Raw genomic sequence first — 17,902 nt, forward strand, 5'->3', positions numbered from 1 at the left:
TAAAATTTATTAAAATCAATTGGTTTCTAAAATTTTGGAATTCGACCTAAGATTGGACAATCCAAACTTTGGATCTATTCCCAAGATCGTCATCTAGTTGTTCATGGTCACTAACCCCTACTTACCCATGATCTTAATAACCTAACACATAACATAACATAACATAACACACATATCACATATTACATGCAACTTGGTCCTTTGGCCTAACACCCTCTCGCACATCATTCAGCCTATACTTAAGTAATATTTCTTATGTAGATATACTTGTATGTTCGTATCAGAGAATATCACGTGTACAAGCGCGTACAATTCCCGAGGATGCAGTCTTCCTCTATTTGGATCGTACACTGGAAGCGAGAGCTCCTTCACGTCCATTTCCACAAGGAAGTCCCTCAGCCTCGTCAAAGACAAGACTAGGTTTTCTGGGTCCACGTGCTGCTTCTCCGTCGCCCTCGTTACCAAGAAGCACAAGTACTTTCCCGGTATCTGCGACACCGCCGGAGGTAAGGCTGCTACGCCCCCTATCCCTGGTTTTTGCTTCCAAAGGAATTCCACGTTTTTATATTCCCTCTTAAAATCTGCCGCTAGCGCCGTCCTAAAACTCATGTCTGCGGTGATTGCTACCGCACATGTTCTGTTTGTGAGTATGAAATCACTGTCTGTTAGTATTATGTTACTTGAATATTCATTTGGTAAGTTAAAATATGACTCAACCACCCTGCCTATGTCAGGTTTCTTAGGTTCTTCGCCTGTTTCTGCTTCTAACTCTCCTGTTTCCCTTGCTATTCTTAATTTTTTTATTATCAAGTTTTCAGTGTGGGTAAGTCCTACCCCCACTCCCCGGACAAAAATATCCATCGGCGTCCCCGTCGATCGCATACCGGGTATTAAGTCAAGATTAGAAGCTGGAATGAGAAGTTGTCCTTCCTGGGCAGCCCAGGAAGGATCATCTCGTTCGGTCTTAATGTATTTCGCGCTTTCGCGATCTACGTCTTGAATCGTAACGCTGGTCTTTTAGGGTCTGATGTCATTTCGTTCAGCCACTCTAAGACACGCAGGTTCGTCAGGTCTTGTTCATTTGACTGCTGTTGCTCATCGTCGAACTCCACCTCGGGTTTCGACCAGTCGTCAACCCACTCATCGTTGTGATCATCGACTATGTCAATGTCTTGTGACACGGTTATTTCCTCTAAACCCACTACTTCCTCCACTATTTTCTTTAGATCTATCCTATCCACTACGAAGTCGTCACCGTAAGGATTGTATTTCTTTCTTGGTCTCATCCCGTCTTTCTGACGAGTCTGCATCGTGAACGGAAGATCTGGTTCCATGTTCTTGGGAATCTCTGTCTGTTCGGAATCCTGCCAATCTTCCTCTGCGTAGGGCAAGGTTTCATCGTCTGCTTCGATCTGTTCGTTGGGATCCAGGTCCAATGGTGTATCCGTGCCTTCCTCTACGACTTCGTTTCCATCGTTCTTCTCCCTGGTGCCTTTTTCATTGATCTCACAAGCAGGGTCCATCATTAGATAATCCCCCTCTTCCATGTCTGCAGGTATACACCAGTCTTCTGTCGATGGATTGTGTGGCTTGATGTTCTCGTAGTGGGCGGCTCGGCCAGTACTCAGTCTATAAAAGCGTCCCTCCTGGTGCACCTCTGTAATCATGAAGGGTCCCCTCCACTTTTTTAGGAGCTTCTTTGTCTTTTTCGGTGGTATAACATTCTGAAATACCCATACGTAGTCTCCCACCGAGTAGGCCTTTGCACCAGCTGCTTTCTTGTCGAATCTTTTCCTCTGCCTTGCCTGTGCCTGCTGAGTGTTTCGTCTACACAAATCGTTCAACTCCTGTTGGCGTTTGATCACATCCCTCACGTAGACCTGCGGGGACGTTTTCTTTCCCTCATACTCTGGGTAGAAGAATGTCAAGGGTAAAGACTTCTCGTGTCCCGTCAGCATCATGTGTGGACTGACTCCACTGGTGGAGTGTTGCGTGCTATTATAAGCTCCCATCACCTGTGGAAGGTATCTGTCCCAATCGGTCATGTACCTGGAACAATATACCCTCAGCATCGACACTAACGTCCTATTCTGTCTTTCCACTAAGCCATTCGTCTGAGGGTGGTATGTCGTGGAGTGAGCCTGAGCGACCTGTGAGCGTCTCATAAGCTCTTTCGTAAGCTCTCCTACGAAAGCTGTTCCATTATCCGATTGAAACGTCATCGGACAACCATGTCTTGCTATCCACGTATTGATCAGGTGGTCGCATGTCTCTTCCGCCGAGGCAGTTATGCAGGGCACGGCCTCTGCATACTTCGTGAAGTGATCTATCATGACCAAGACTTGGTTATAACCGCTGTCTGTCATGCATATCTTCTGGTGATCTATCTGCACGACCTCGTTGAATTCAGACGACTCAATCGATTGTAGAGGAAATCGTAATTTCCTTGGATCCTTGACCTGTTGGCATGACAGGCACGCTGTTACCCATTTCTCACATGCTTTTTTCATTCCAGGCCACTCAAAGCGCTTCAGGATCCTCTGATACACTTTGTCGATTCCTTGATGGCCCATCTGATCATGCGACCTGAATAGTAGTTCTGTCTGATAGAGTTGTGGCAACACTATCGCGTTATATTTGTATAAGACCTTGTCTTCTTCTCTTCTCTTGCAAGCCACGATCCCGTCCTTGTTCAGATACAATCTCCCCTCCTTCTGCATGAAGTATTGTCTCAGGATCCTATAGCTGTCTTCTTCTAGGTCACCTTTGTCTGGTGCACCGTTTTCTATCCACCTTTTTAGGTTACTTGTCATGCGGTCATTTCTTTGCGCCCTTAGTAGGTCCGAGAGTCTGTATCTCGCCTTCAAGTACGTCTTCATGACTCTCATCTGACTGTTCAGCTCGTTGGGCTGATGTGTGTCTTCTTCCATCTTAACGCACCAAATCTTCGCCAACGGTTGTGTTTCTTGTTGAAACGGCTGAAGATCAGTCCTGACTACCTCTTTCTGCGGCAACAGGCTTATCGAACGTTTCGATACCGCTATCGTTTCTAAGTCATCCGCTGCGTTGTCAAAGACTCTTTCGCTTGGTATTAGGTAGCGATCACTGTCAGGATCCTGGTACACCTCTCTGTCCAGGTTTCTCGTCCGAGTTTCCACTAGTAGCGTGTGTATCGCCAGTTCTGACAGTTCTGATCCCGAGGTCGAATCCCTGTCTGAATAGGTGTTCATTCTCGAGCTTTCTGACTTATCATCCGTCGAAGGTGTTGTGCTGGAGACTGCACGCTCCTCCAGATCATGTCCGTATTTCCTTCGCATCCATCTGAACTCCCCGGACAAAACTTTGTTCTCTAGGTCCTGTTTCTCCTCAGGAATTTTCTCGTCTATCTCGGACTCCCCGGACAAATTTCCTTGTCCCGGGTGTTGATCTTGTGATCGCTGGTTTTTCTCCTCATCCTTCTCCCCGGACAAATAGTCTTGCAGCAGATTTTGTTCTACCTCTTCACCCTCTTTTTCCCGGTCTACAAAGGTGACAGTTTTCTTTTGCTTGCCGCTCTCCTGTCCTTTCTGTCCGTAAGAAGTACTGGTTAAAATCTCCTTGGGTATTGAGGATACTAGTTGCTGAACTATTGTCCTACAATCCCTCTTGTTCTCTTCGTGCTGTTGTCTGGACGGCATGATCTTCACTTTCTCACTGACTGTTAGCGATGCCACTGCTGCTGTCCACTCGGGGTCATCTCTGGTCACTTCTCTTTCTAACAATCCACCCAGGATTGGATGTCCAGACTTATCCAACCATCTCGTTAAGGGAAGCGCTTCATAAGTTTCTTTGTCCAGAAACGAGAATCCCTCCTTTACTTCCGCCTGATTGGCCTGCTTCTGCTCCAATCTTTCATAGAACTCAGTTTTCTTGCTGAGACTGTCAGCATTCTGGTGTTTATCACGCATCCTGTGTTCGATTATCATATGGTAGCCATCCAGTCTTACTATCCATCTACCAATATAACTCTGATCCATCGAGTAGGCCTTCAACCAGGATAACGCTCTGTTGTCCACGCGTAACTTGAAGGGAGCGCTCCCCAAGTATGCACGGTACTTCTCCACGAAGGTAACTACTGCAAACATTTCTGCTTTTGGTGCGCCATATTTCATCTCTGTGTCACTCAAGACTTTGCTGCCGTATGCAATGGGACGGAGGACTGTTCTTCCGTTCCATTCTTGCTCTTGATGCAATATTCCTGAGATGGCTACCACCGATGCGTCTGTGTCAAGAACATACATGCCCTTTTCTGTAGGCATGCCCAGCACTGGCGCTTCGCACAGTTCCCGCTTTATGTTCTCGAAAGCAACTTGTGCCTCATCGTTCCATTCGAACTTTTTCCCTTTGTTGCGCATCAGCTTCTGCATCGGGTACACCTTGTCCGCGTATCCTTTTATGAATTCTCGGTAGTAATTGGCAAACCCTAGGAAGCTCATGAGCTGTGTGTCCGTTCTAGGAGCTTTCCATGTCAGCACAGCCTCTACTGCTTCTGGATCTGGCCTCACACCATGCCGGTCCACCATTCTTCCCAGGTACTTGATCGAATCCCTAAGGATTTCACATTTCGATGGTTTGCATTTCAAGCCTGCTCTTTTCATACATCCGAAGACCTCATCGAGCCGATCAATGTGATCCTCCAGGGTCGGTGTCGCTATGACTACATCATCCACGTAGCACATCAAGAGATTCCCGTACTTTTTGGTCACTCCTGTCAAAGCCTGAGCCATCAGCCTTTGAAAAGTTGCTGTTGCATTGCACAAGCCGAAGGGCATCCTCTTCCACTGGTACAACCCCAATTCGCACGCGAATCCGGTTTTCTCTCTGTCCTTCTTTCGCAGAGGAACCTGCCAGAAGGCAGAACCCAAGTCCAATGTGGTGAAGAACTTTGCATCACCAAGTTTAGATAGGCTCTCGTCTATTCGCGGTATCGGGTACGCATCTTTAATCGTTACCGCGTTCAAGTAACGAAAGTCGCAACAAAATCTAAGCTGCCCCCCTTTCTTTTTCGCAATGACTACCCCGCAAGCCCACGGCGATTTCGAGGGTTCTATCATGTCGTATTCAAGCAACATTTCTATTTCCGCTCGGCACGCTTCCGATTTATGTGGCGTCATTCGCCTTGCGCCTTCCCTATGGGGAACGGCGCCCTCTTCTAGTTCGATTTCGTGTTCGACGAAATTACAGCAACCGATGTCCGCCTTATGTTTTGAAAATACCTCGGCGTTCCGATTTAGGAGGTCCCGCAATTTTTCAAAATCTCCCTCACCTATTTTTCCTTTTAAATGTTCTATTTCTGGCAAAACCGGTTTGTCAGAATCTAGTTCATATGACGAGGGGCGTTCCGGAAAATTCGAGCAACTTGATAAGCCGTCGTCCGTTTCGGATTTCATTGAAAACAATTTATGAATAGATTTTAATTCATTAGTTCTCTTTTAGATTTTATCTTTATTTGCATGATAAGGACAGTCTTTCACATTATGTTTCTTCAAGTTTTGTGTCTCCTCATAGTCGGTCCTCATCGGCAAGGCGTAGCCAAGCTTCTTTCCACGCTGGATTGAAACCGTGGTGTCCAGTGTGTTCAACAACACACTGACACACAGTCCGTTTCGCGTTACCGAGAAGCTCCGGCCTAAAATCACCGAACTCTGACTATTTGGATTCGGTACTAAGCAAACCTGTTTACTATCACTTAACGAATTTAAATTTCTCATTCTAAAAATCGCTACTACAGCTTGTCCTGGTTGTAATTTTACTTTTCTGTCCAAAAAAACTGGTACCTTATTTTCATCTGTTATTATCCTATTAATTGGTCTCTTAACATACTTTCGGTCCGGGTTTCTAATCCGTATTAGACCGTTGTTCAAGTCAATCATCACATCAAAATTCCTGACAAAATCTCTGCCCAAGATGAATTGGTCGGCGTCGTCCAGATTCTCTACCACCAGGAAGCTCATCCAAAGGTTCCGTCCTCCCATGTGAAGGACCGTCACCGGTGTTCTTCCGGCTACGTAGATAGCTCCTCGATTTGCAGCGGCTAGTCGGAGATTCGTAGGAATCAGATCTTCCCGCGTGAAGCCCATTCTCTCCCAGGTTTTTATCGGCATCACACTCACCACCGCGCCTGTTTCCAGAAGCCCTGTGACTCCGACTTTTGTTCCGTTGGTGTCAAGCAGGTGTGCTGTCACATCTGCTTCATATCCAATATGTACCGCGTCTTGTTCCATCATGGCGTCATGGCCTATCCTGCGGACTTTGAGTTCCTCTTCACCCAAATAGATCTGCCCCATTTGGTCATCATCTGTTGTTATGTAAGTCCTGGTGTAGATGCTGATTCCATCCACGTTCAGCATTATTTGATACGGCCCATAGACCTCCAAGTAGCGTCCATGAAGTTTCTTCATGCGAGGGCCACCCGTCGTTAGTAGTGCTCGCACAGCTCTCGACTCAGTGCGTGGCTCCACCTGCCTCAGATAATCTGCATATGTGTCCAAATGCATTAAAGTGAACTCTGATGGTTCACTCAAATTTCTTATTACCTGGTGTCCAGCCACTGAGATTATCGACTGTATCTTCTTTCCCTGCGGCGCCATGCCGAACCTCTTACCGGAGATCACTTTAAGTTTCATATCTAAACTGCTTGGTGTTTTCGTCTCTTCGAACTCCGTTGCCTCGAAGGTATTCAGTTGCTCCTGAAGCTTTTCATTTTCCAGTTCAAGTTTCACTTTTTGTTCGATCTCTTTCGTCACCAATTCCTGCTGTACTCTATTTAAAGCATCCTTTGCGGCTGCCTTATAATCGATCTTGAAGTCATCGGCCGCAGTTGCTGGTTCCGGTTCACGTGCCTCTTCTGTTACTGCTTGCATTTTCTTTGCCGCCAGCTCTTGAGGTTTGTCCTTCCTGCGTGCCTCTGCTTCGCTCAAAAGTCGAGCCTTGCTTGCTTTCACTCCTGACAAAGTTTATTCATGCCTTGGATGCTTGATGTCTGCCACTGCATCCCAGAATTGCGGACAATCTGATTTAAAATGACCTTCCAAGTTACAAAAGAAACACCTCGGGCCAAATTTCGCAATTACTCCTCTCATGAAATCCTCATGATCCAACTCTGACGCATCTTCGTCCTCGAGGCTAAAGCCTATTGCTTTCATGCCTTGTTTGTAAGCTGGGCATGCTGACACATGATGGTCTGTTGAACTGCAATTAGCACAAGAACGTCTCTTGTCCATATCATCCCTCGGTTTGTACCAATTGTTCCCTTGGTTAGCTGGTCCGTTATTAAAATTGCCATAATTGTTCTTGTAATATCCAGATCTCGAAGGAGGTTTCAACAAAAGATACTCTTTTGATTTGAGCCTCAACTCCTCCGGTGTTGGCGCATTAGTTGATAGTGGTGTGTAATGCGTTGCCAGCATCGTACGAAGTTCATCATTTTTCACACCATCGATGAATTTTGAGGCTACGGCCAGGTTCATCCTTCGGTTTGACTCATCCGGTTGGCTGCGTCTTCTCAGCATTTCCAAATCATCGAGAAACTTGTCTATTGTTTCATCTTCTCGTTGCCTCCGTTTCTCGAAGCGCATCATCGCCTGGTGCCCCTGCACCCCTGATCCGAAACGGTTTAACAAGATTTCGAAGATTTTCTCAGCAGTGTCACGTTGATACTGTTTCTTAGCCATGACACAGTTCAGGGCTGTCCCTTCTAAGTTGCTGGTGAGCGCGCTGCATTCCTGTCTCTCCGACAAGTCCTCTTCCTCGAAATGCAGCTTCATTACCTCTATCCAGGTATCAATACAGCCATCAGATTCGTCCTTGTAGCATCTTGGCTTCTTAAAGACTCTTCTGGACTTTTCACTGCGTTCATTGGTTCTAGATAACCGCGTCAGGAATGTCTCCAAAGACCTGTTCAGGGGTTCAAATGCTGTGGCCATTGCCGTAGCATCCCTTGAGTGTCCCGCTTGAGTGTCCTCACACCTTTTCGAAGGCTCTGTGTGCGGTGCATCCCTGCAATCCGAATCACCATGAGCGTTTCCCGCTTGGCCCATGTGACTCCTCCTCGGGCTTGTATGCCCCATGTTGCCAGAATCGCTTCTCCCAGTCGCATGTGTGCTTTGCGTTGGTCGTTCGTTCGAGGTTTGTCTGTTCCCCGTTGAACTCGCTCTACTGTTCGGGCCCCATGCTGTATTACCCCTTGTGGCATAGCCTGATGAACTGCCCCTGCCTCTAGTGGATCCATACGTCTTCCTCCTTTGATGTTCATTGAAGTTCACCCTCGGTTCCCTGCTGGGACCTCCCGAGTTCGGCTCTCCTTCTTTTGGTCCACTCTTGCTGCTTAGTAGCCCGTCCAACCTATCCATGATAGCCTGAGTTCGCCTCTCCATCATCGCGTCTATCTTTATGTCAAGAGACCCAAGAGACTGCTCTTGCTGTATTCTTAACTTCTCCATGTCGGCTCTTAAGCGTAACTCCCTCTGTTCCGCCTCTCTTGTCATTCGCGACAAGTTCCTCGTCATATGTTCGTCCGTTCTTTCTTTCAAGCGTTTTTCGCTTCTGCCAACTTCTTGTCTGTTGCGGTTTATTTCTTCCCGCAGACTTTCTCTTTCAATGTGAACTGCTCTTTCCAGTTCACTCATCCTTATCGACATCTGTTCATTTTGTTCTCCTAAACTGCCCACTATGTTGTTTAAGGCTTCCTCTAGTGCTGCCCCGTTATCCATGAGTGGCGTCACTAGTGGTGGTGTAACTCTGTCGGTCCCAGGTAGCTTCGTGCTGGTCGAGATCCGGGCCTTGACTCTCTGTCTTGACGTCTTTTCATTATCTATTTCAGGATCCGCTAACGCGTTGCCTAGCCCTCTGGTTCTACTCTCTCCAGTTTGTGGCTCTGAACTTGTCCTAATCGCGAAGTCTTTTGACTGGCCTGGTGTGTTTGCCTCTTTGCTTATCGTTGTCACTACACCAAATTTGTCCATGGTTCCAGTCTCTCTTCCGACGTATGCCTCGTTCTCCTGGATCGAACTGTTGAGGCTGACCTGAGATCCAAAGTCCCCTTGCTCCTCTTTATCCTCTTCCTCCTGGGATTCACCGTCATTTCCTGCTCCTCCTCCCATGCTGAATGGAAAGATGTTTCCGAAGGTGTTCTTCATTCTTTCTGAGAATGATGATGACGTTGTTTGTTTCCCCGTTCCGCCTGCCATCATAGTGTTGTCTGTCGGAGATCTTCTAGTTGCCGTTACTTCAGTTGAGATGTCGGACAGTTCCGACATCTCCTCTCGATCCAACGTCCCGGTGGAAGTGGCAAAATCATGGCCTTGTTCTACCGGAGTAGATTCACTCGCCAGCCTTCTGCCTCTCCCTTCCAGTCCATTTACTCCCTGGTTGTCGTTCATGGTATGGTCCGTATTGACCTCCACTTCTAACAGTTCTCTTCGCTCTCCTGAGGTCTTCTGACTTCTCGTTTCAACCATTCTGCCTGAAACCGTCTCCCCTTTATCGGACCGGGATCGCTTGATCCAATCCACAAAAGGATCGGTCATCGTTTTTCTTTGCTTTTCAGGTATGAATTTCCTAGTGCTACTACCTCGTTTTGGTATCCTTGACTTGTCTAAACTCATTCTTTATTTGTCACTTTCCTATGCCTACTCTTGACTCAATTGCTAGAGACCTTATTGTTTTATTAACAATAATAATGACACAACACAATAAATTTCACCAGATTCTATTAAATAGTGACCACGAATCCCTGTATGTTGTCAGAGTACAGTTTGTATAAAATTTATTCACACTAGCCGATTATCGGTCCAAAGATCTGGAAACTAGCACAATATGATGTTATCAGTCAATTTAAAAGATAGTGTAGTCACTACCCAATCAAGCACAGTTTAGGTTGATTTAAAATCAAAAACAAAAAATATATATTGACACAATATGAATGTATATATAAAAAAACGTATGTGTCTTGTACTCTTAGTTGGTCGCAGTACAATAGTCGAACCTGTCTTTTAAAGAAAAAGCTTTCCCTGCTTGGTGCTGCACCAAACAGACAAAACTTTGAAGGCAGTTATTTTCTCAAGTGGGCGTCTATTGCACCCACCGAGTATTGTGTTACCTATCTGCCTTCGGACTGCCCGAGCTAGACCTACTAAAATCCTCAGGGCAGTCACTTTTCCCAAAAACGTATTATGTTTCAATCCACACCAATGAGTCACGCTCTTTCTAATTTAGACTTAGTGTCGCGAATATCCGAGTTCGGATCTGTTTTGTATTAGTCTGGTTCTTTTTGAAAGGCAAGTTACCAGTGCAGTCACTGATACCTAGCCTGTGTATTAATAACCTAATACCTCTCGCTTTTTAGTCTTTCTTCCGTTTACCTAAGTCCTTAATAAAATGATACCCCTCCGGATTGACACAAATAGGACCCTTCCGGACTGTCAGAATATAGACCCCTCCGGATTGGGACCCCTCGGAATTAGCAACTATAAGACCCCTCCGGATTCGGACCCCTCCGATTTTGTGGAAAGTAGACCCCTCCGGATTCGGACCCCTCTGACTTTGAAAAATTTCGACCCCTCCGGATTGGGAGCCCTTAGCTCTGTCAAAGTAGCTTTTTGTAGTTTTCTTAATTTCAGCTTATACCCCTCCGGATTCGTTCTGCGTTGCTTTTATGATGTCTGAATTAACTGGGAAGGGTATAGGGTCCTTTCCTAGACCCCTCCGGATTGAAGTTAAGGCACTTATTTGACAATTCACACTAACGGTGAAGGGTCTTATCACTTGCCTAACTTCGACTCTATTATGGTTGTCTTGTGCCTTCAGCCTTCCCTTTTTGTCTAGAACTGTCCTAAGTTACTTAGTTCAATCGCTATCAACTTTTGGTAGGGGTATAAGGGCTTTTCAGAAAAATTTATAAAACGTGAAGGGTGTACCCCTCCGGATTTGTGTAATTTGCTAAAAACAATCTCAAAAAATTTTCTCGCTCGCTTTTTCGAGTAATTCTCTTTCCTACTAGTAAGTTCAGCTAATTTCTGATCTAATGGTACCAAGATTGACTCGATATGCTCTGTAGTTCCAAAGTTATTAACCAAAACGTCTTTTTTCCAAATTCAAAAATTTTCTCTCTTATAGGTTCCGCCTAACTTTTTCCGCAAATCTGGTCCTTTCGACCTAAAAATTATTGATCTGAGCTCACAAGGCCTATACTCTTCTAGTTCAATGCAAAAGACCCGATCTAAAACGCTTTTGTAGAAAAAATTTGCGAAAAACTATGCTACCTGGACCCCTCCGGATTGATGAATCCACCAAATCAAACACGTTATGTTCGATTTCTCTGCAACCCGGAAGGCTTTCGGGTAGCGGGTTTTAAAACTCGTAGATTCACTAGTGGACGTTGTCCGAACAACTATTTTTACTGTCCTAACTCAAAGATTTCAAAAATTTTCTGATTTTATAGTGTTTTTTACTATCAAAAAATGGGAAAATTTGGTTTTTGTACCAAACTAGTTCCAACCACTTCCGAACTAAAGTTAACCGGTTCTACTTATTACAGTAGTGCAGTTACGATGTAACACACTAACTTAGCGCTTTTTTCCGTTTCAAAAAATATCGATATCTCAAAAATCGCGACTTGTGGGGGAATCAAAATATCGCTATTTTGACCCTAAAAACCGGTCTGTTTTCGTTGTTTTTCACTGAAAAACGATATAAGACTATTAATATAGGCTATATAAGTAATAATATTAGTAATACTATACCCCTCCGGGTTTGTTTATTATCCGAATTAAGGTGCTTAACTCGGATATTCGCAGTTCGGTGAAGGGTCACTACAGTGCAGCACTGTCGAGCCCCCCACAGATTACTATCTTACTTTTTGTACCAAAAGGGATACAAAACTTGTTAACGATACCCAACAGTCGATTGTTGTTGTCGTTGAGCCCCTTCTTGTTGCTCCTTGTACTGCTTGCCGGATCGGTCTTCACCCAAGACCCTTCCGAATTGAGCGCAAATCAGCTGACCCCTCCGGATTGAGCGCAATTTATCATTAACGTGCTTAAATGCTCAAATAACCCAACAGTACAAGCCTCACAAACGGGCCTCAAAATTGATCGTAACGATCCTGACTGATATAAATGCCTGTAACAACAATATATCTATCAACAACAAACGGGGGGGTTGAATCACATCTTGTCTGGAGGGATGATTTCTACTGATTTTCTACTTTTTTACTGTTTTTGGTTTTTTCGGTAATTTTTTATGGTTTTTGTTTTTCTTGGGTACTATACTACTTTTTGTTTGGTTTTACTTATATCTTTAAATGTTTTTGGTCACAAACCACTCAGGGGACGAGGGGTTCGCGATTCCCCCCACCCTTCCTGGTTCATGAATTTTCGGTCTTAACTAGGTTAAAAAACTATTCACGGCAATCCGGAAGGCTTCCGCGTTCCGAACTACCCTTCCGCCCCGGCAGTTTAGGCCTATTAAGGGCGTTAATGTGAGCATCCGCTCGGCGCGGAGTGCTCGTTAACGGTTCCGCCGGTCATGATGTTACGAAAGAATAACACCCAGGAGCGCCATAAAAACATACATGTAACATTCGCCCGGAAGATACATATCGACGGATAACAAAACTAAGTCTTAAGACGACTGGCTAGCGTCTAAACAGAGCTTTGCATGCTTTTCACCGTCTCTACCAAGCCAGTACTTTTCGGTGGTCTTTCTAACATCGGGTCGACAAAAACGTTACTGTTCTCCGGCTTCGACCAGAACGCTCAAATTAACTAGATTACATGCAGAAATAGTGAGCTCATGGCTGGGTCTCAGTATCCCCAGACCACGAGGTCACTCCTAAAAGCAGGGCTACTACTTATTATATTACTATTGTTTTTGTTCAGTAGATAAAAATCATCATCTCCATCGAAGATGGATCAACCCTTTCCCCCAACTCCTAGCTTCTCATCCTTATCAAAATGAATCCAGTTGTTAATTAAATTCAATTCAGGACATGACAAGAAGCTAAAAGTTTATATAAAAGGCTAAAAGTTCCAGTCCCGAAACCCTTCCGGATTCTTGAATCCAGTGAATCAAGCTCCTTAAGTTCAATTTCACGCCAATCCGGAAGGCTGGTTCTCACCCTTCACCGTTGTTGGCAACGGCCTTGCAACTATTGTAGCAGCACAATAGTTGCAACTCGGAACGCTCTCTGCTATTCTGTAGTTCGTTGTCGTTCTCCAATCTCGATTTTCGTACTGTTCGCAATCGCAGATAAAAGTTGTTCTGTTTTTCACTCACTTTTTGTTAAAATGGCCGTTTCAGCATTTCTCAGAAATGTGACGTCATCATTCGAATTTTTGAAAATTTAAAATACTAGAATATTCTAGCCCTCACCGTTTGGCTAAACGTTCCAATAACGTCGCTAATCCTTCGAAATCATCAACTCGGAAGGCTTACTGCTCAAAATTCGAATCCTGCATAAATTGCATTTTGGCCATTCTGGTCGAATGTCACATATTTTTGATCCTAATCAGTGTCCTATCGCAATTCTGAGTTGTTGTTTCGACAGTTTTAACCTTAAATTTTTGCACGGGATGACGTTCAACCATTGGGAGCCAAATCTATCTTGGAACGCATTGAACCTTTTTACGTCCGTTGGTTCGCGTCGTAAAATCAAGTCTGCAATTTCGCTGTCAAAAATTGGCTCCGTCCAATTTTTTTGAATTTCATTTTCTGGAGCCATTTCAATTTTTCCAAGGTCAAACCACCGTTTAATCGCATCATCATAGGTTCCATCCACATGCTCCAAACCAAAGATTTCGCTCAAGGCATCTTTTGCTCCTACTGCTGAGGCTAAGAAAGCGGGTAAAGCGAGTAGACGAGCGGAAGAAACGCCCAAGCCACCTTTGGCTGCCGGGAGAACTGCTTGTTAAAACTGGTTATCATCCATTTTCACGTTAGTGAACTTGCATAGCGAATTTCTTAGTAATTTATCGTAGCGTTCCAAAAAATCATTTTGCAAAAAACAAGGGCTCGTACACAAAAAATATAGGAGTTTTGGCATGCTAAAGCAATTTTTCAGAAGGTAAAAACCATAATGGGCATCAAGTTTGTCAATCACATCCGAGATTTTTTCAAGCTCCTTAATTTTTTTGTCGAGCAATTCTTTTCGGCAAAGTTCGCCGATTGGAGATCCTAAAATGAGGAGTTCCTCTTTTGTTTTTACGTTTATTTTGGGGCATATTTTTCGAAATTGTGTTCAAATTGAATTATACTGTGTACTAGTAGTCGGTCCCAAAAAACAAAGTTGACACTTCTCAGTGTTTAAGCTCAGGCCGTAAATTTGTTCAGATTTCAGAATGTTTTTAAGGTCCCGGAGTACTACCTTATAGTCGTCGGCTAAATTCCCATCATCTAAACACCAGATGTTAATTTTCGACTCCAACTGTTTGTCTAGTGTATGAATTGTTTCCGCAAAAAGGGGTGGGGCTTCAGGATCACCTTGCTGAGTTCCGTCTTCTGACATTATGACAGAGCTTCCGTAAAAAAGGTAACTAGATTTACCATACTTGCAATGAGTAAAATTATACAATTCGGGGCGATTTGAATAAACTTGATTCAGCATTGTTTCTCTGTTCAAAGAGTTAAAGGCATTCTTAAAATCTAGTTTTAAAAGAACAGTGCATTTTGGATTGTCGTCGCGTTCAATTAGGTTTCGAAACGAGTGCGCAGCTATTTCTGCTCCTCGTTTGTTACCGCATCCTACCTGTACGTTTCCGAAAAAATTTTGTCGCTCGGAGAGGGCCTTGCTTCCAGCGCATTTAGACGCGATACGTCTCAGCGTGTTGCCTATGGCAATCGGTCTCAATCCTCCGTCTATCTTTATGAGGGCGATAAGCTTTGCGCCAAAAAAGAAAGGTCTTAGTGGTTCGGGTATTTTGCCATCTCCAATGAGTTTTATCAGCTTAGTAAGCGATTTCAGAAATTTAAGTCCTGCACTGCCATTCGACTTACTAACAAGATCTTTAAAAATTTGAGGAACTATTTTATCAGGACCTGCTGCTAATCCGTTTGGAAAGGACATTATCGCTTTGTATAGGTCGAAATCGGTTACGAAAAAACTACCCAACTTTTCTGGATTTGGAGCTGCAAATTTGGCTCGCTGCGGGTGCTTAGACAACAATTTTTGATAGTTATCATTTGAAAAAGGAACTATTTTGTCATCCGAAGCAGCAAGCCTTATTCCTCCCTTTACATTTCCTTTATCGAGCCTACTACTAATTGAATTTATTCTCTACTCGAGGTCACTCAGAGGCGGGCTTGAAACTTGGGAATGGGGTTTTGGAAGTGACACGTCATTTGCTCGAATTTTTTTATTAATCGAAGAACTCATGCTTGTGGTCTGTTTGCGTCCACTTCTTTTCGGTTGCTCCAAAAAAAACAAGAACGACGTTAAAAAAAATTAGCCATTTTGTAACATCTTCTACATTGTAGACGATGTCATTTATTTTGTCCGACAGACTTTCCGCCAAAGGAACAGGCGAGTCTTTTGGTACTCTCTTGAGTACTCGGACATTTGAGATGGCTGTATTAACATAATTGTCTAGCACTAAATCATTACCTATTGTTGCTTTATTAACAAATTTTACATCAACGCATAAAGGACACTGAAACCATTGGTTTTTCTTAGAGCCGCTAAGAGAAATTTTTACACAACTGATATGATACCAACTAGAACAACAATCACATCTAATCCAAATTATTAGTCCTGAAGGTTTTAAGCAATCTTTGCTTGTACACTCTTTGTTGTTTTTCCTCATCTTGACGCAGCATTAAGATAAAAAAAGGGATTTTGACTGGACTTTAGGGGACTGAGCTAACCCATGACAAGCGGTTAGTGGGAATTTTACAAATCAGCAAATAAAAAAAAGACAACTAAATTAATTTAAATTTTAAAATCGAATTAAAAAAATCAAAAACAAGGAACAATCTCACCCGAGCTCAGTAGGTCCAGCGGCTCACCATCAGACTCCTCAAGCCAGTTACAGTTTCCCACCTCCCCAAAGAAAGCCACTTGACAGACCTGTCTCTAAAATCCCTCAGAGGGCGCTCTACATACAGGCACAAACATCAAACATAACAAATCTATTTAATAAGTTTATCACAACAATTAGGCTAAAAGTTGTGATTCAAGACTCTATTGTTCCTCAATAAGTTAATTCAAGACTCTATTGTTCTTTGAATTCAATTTGCAATAATGTTTTCTTCATCTATAAAATTCCAACCCTATTATTATGGGTTATTGCAGTTCCATTTCCGTCCAGTCAAACTTCCTTTTTTCAACCTTACGCCGCGCCGTCAAGATGTAACATTCGCTTGGAAGTACACATCGACGGAAAATAAAGCTAGGTTTTAAAACGACAGGCTAGCGTCTAAACACAGCTCATCATGCTTTTCACCGTCTCTGCCAAAGCCAGTTCTTTTAGTGGTCTTTCTAACATCGGATCGACAAAAACATCACTGTTTCCTGCTTCGATCAAAACGCTCTGATTAACTTAATTATATGCAAAATAGTGAGCTCATGGCTGGGTCTCATTATCCCCAGACCACGAGGTCACTCCTAAAAACAGGGCTACTACTTATATATTATATTACTATTGTTTTTGTTCAGTAGATAAAAATCATCATCACCATCAAAAATGGATCAACCCTTTCCCTCAACTCCTAGCTTCTCATGATCTGAAAACGAATTTGGTATTAAATAATTTCAACTCAAGAAATTCCGAGAAGCTGAAAGTTGTTAAAATAATGAGTTACAGTTCTCTCCCGAGACGCTTCCGGATTCTGGAATCCGGAGAAATAACGCTCTTATTTCTTCTCGGAAGGCTGGACACGTCGTCCCAACGCCCTTCCTGGTTCTGGTGAACTGCTCTGTAACGATTGTAGCGGCACAATCGTTACAACTCGGAGTGGTTTCTGACAATTTCTAATCACAATCTCAATCTGCTGTCGCTTTTCCGTAGTCGTTGTCACTGAGACTACTGTTGTTCTCTCTGAGAACCCTGTTGTTCTGATTTTGCTGTTTCAGTTGGTGCGAAAAAATAAAAAGTTACGTGTCGTTCACGTCCAATTCGAATTTTTAAAAATTTACATGGAATTCCAAGTTGACCCTTCCGAGTTCGTCAGAATGCACAATTAAGACCTCTAAAACCATCAATCTTCTCGGTCTGATTTTCCGATAAAAATTCGAATGCGAAATTGCGTTTTGTCCTTTCCGATCGAATGTCACAGAAAATTTAAGCCTCCAGGACTTCTTTATTGGATAAGATGTGATTGTTGTTCTAATTGGTATCATATCAATTGTAAATATAATAAAACTCTTAGCGACTGACTCCAATGGTTTCAAGGTTCTATGTATGTTTGTAACATTCGCCCAAATTTTACATAGTGACGGAGCGTACCTAAAAAAGCACCTATTGACGACTGGCCGGCTGTGATTGGCTAATTTTTTAACATGATGGTTTAGAACCAAAATGTATAAGAATTTTTGTAAAAATAATTGTAATTTGAGGTTTTATCCTCATTTAGATTATTTTATTTTAAAAATCCTGACGATGCACATAGTTGCGAAAACTTTTGAATTTTAATTCTCAGCAGAAATTTCTTTAGCATTTTTAGGCCCTCAGTCAAACGACTTTCGATCAGTTTTTGTTACATGCAAATATAACCACATAGCTGGACCTGTTATCCCCAGACTACGTATCACCATTAAAAACACGGCTCGAATATCAAATTTTTAATATATTTTTAATGACAGTTTTATACTATATCCATTGGAGATGGATTGACCCTTTCCTCTTGCTAGCTACTCATGCTCCAAAATACT

The 17,902-nt window shown here is 43.4% G+C and overlaps 3 protein-coding genes across 3 annotated transcripts in view; 1 reads left to right on the top strand and 2 right to left on the bottom strand.

Annotated features, from left to right (window-relative positions):
* LOC134851140 (protein SEC13 homolog) overlaps positions 1-16,185 on the bottom strand; it is a 120,888-nt gene extending 104,703 nt beyond the window's left edge. The window contains exon 1 of the mRNA XM_063867093.1: positions 16,160-16,185. The gene's annotated coding sequence lies outside the window, so the exon portion shown is untranslated. The remainder of the gene's footprint in view (positions 1-16,159) is intronic.
* Positions 1-16,198, bottom strand: part of LOC134851141 (uncharacterized) — a 192,121-nt gene extending 175,923 nt beyond the window's left edge. Inside the window, exon 1 of the mRNA XM_063867094.1 lies at positions 16,157-16,198. The gene's annotated coding sequence lies outside the window, so the exon portion shown is untranslated. The remainder of the gene's footprint in view (positions 1-16,156) is intronic.
* Positions 1-17,902, top strand: part of LOC134851138 (kinesin-like protein KIF6) — a 436,464-nt gene that overhangs the window by 20,437 nt on the left and 398,125 nt on the right. The gene's annotated exons all lie outside the window — the stretch shown is intronic.

This window comes from Symsagittifera roscoffensis, chromosome 7 (genome assembly GCF_963678635.1).
Source record: "Symsagittifera roscoffensis chromosome 7, txSymRosc1.1, whole genome shotgun sequence".
In the NCBI taxonomy this organism is placed as follows: domain Eukaryota; kingdom Metazoa; phylum Xenacoelomorpha; order Acoela; family Convolutidae; genus Symsagittifera; species Symsagittifera roscoffensis.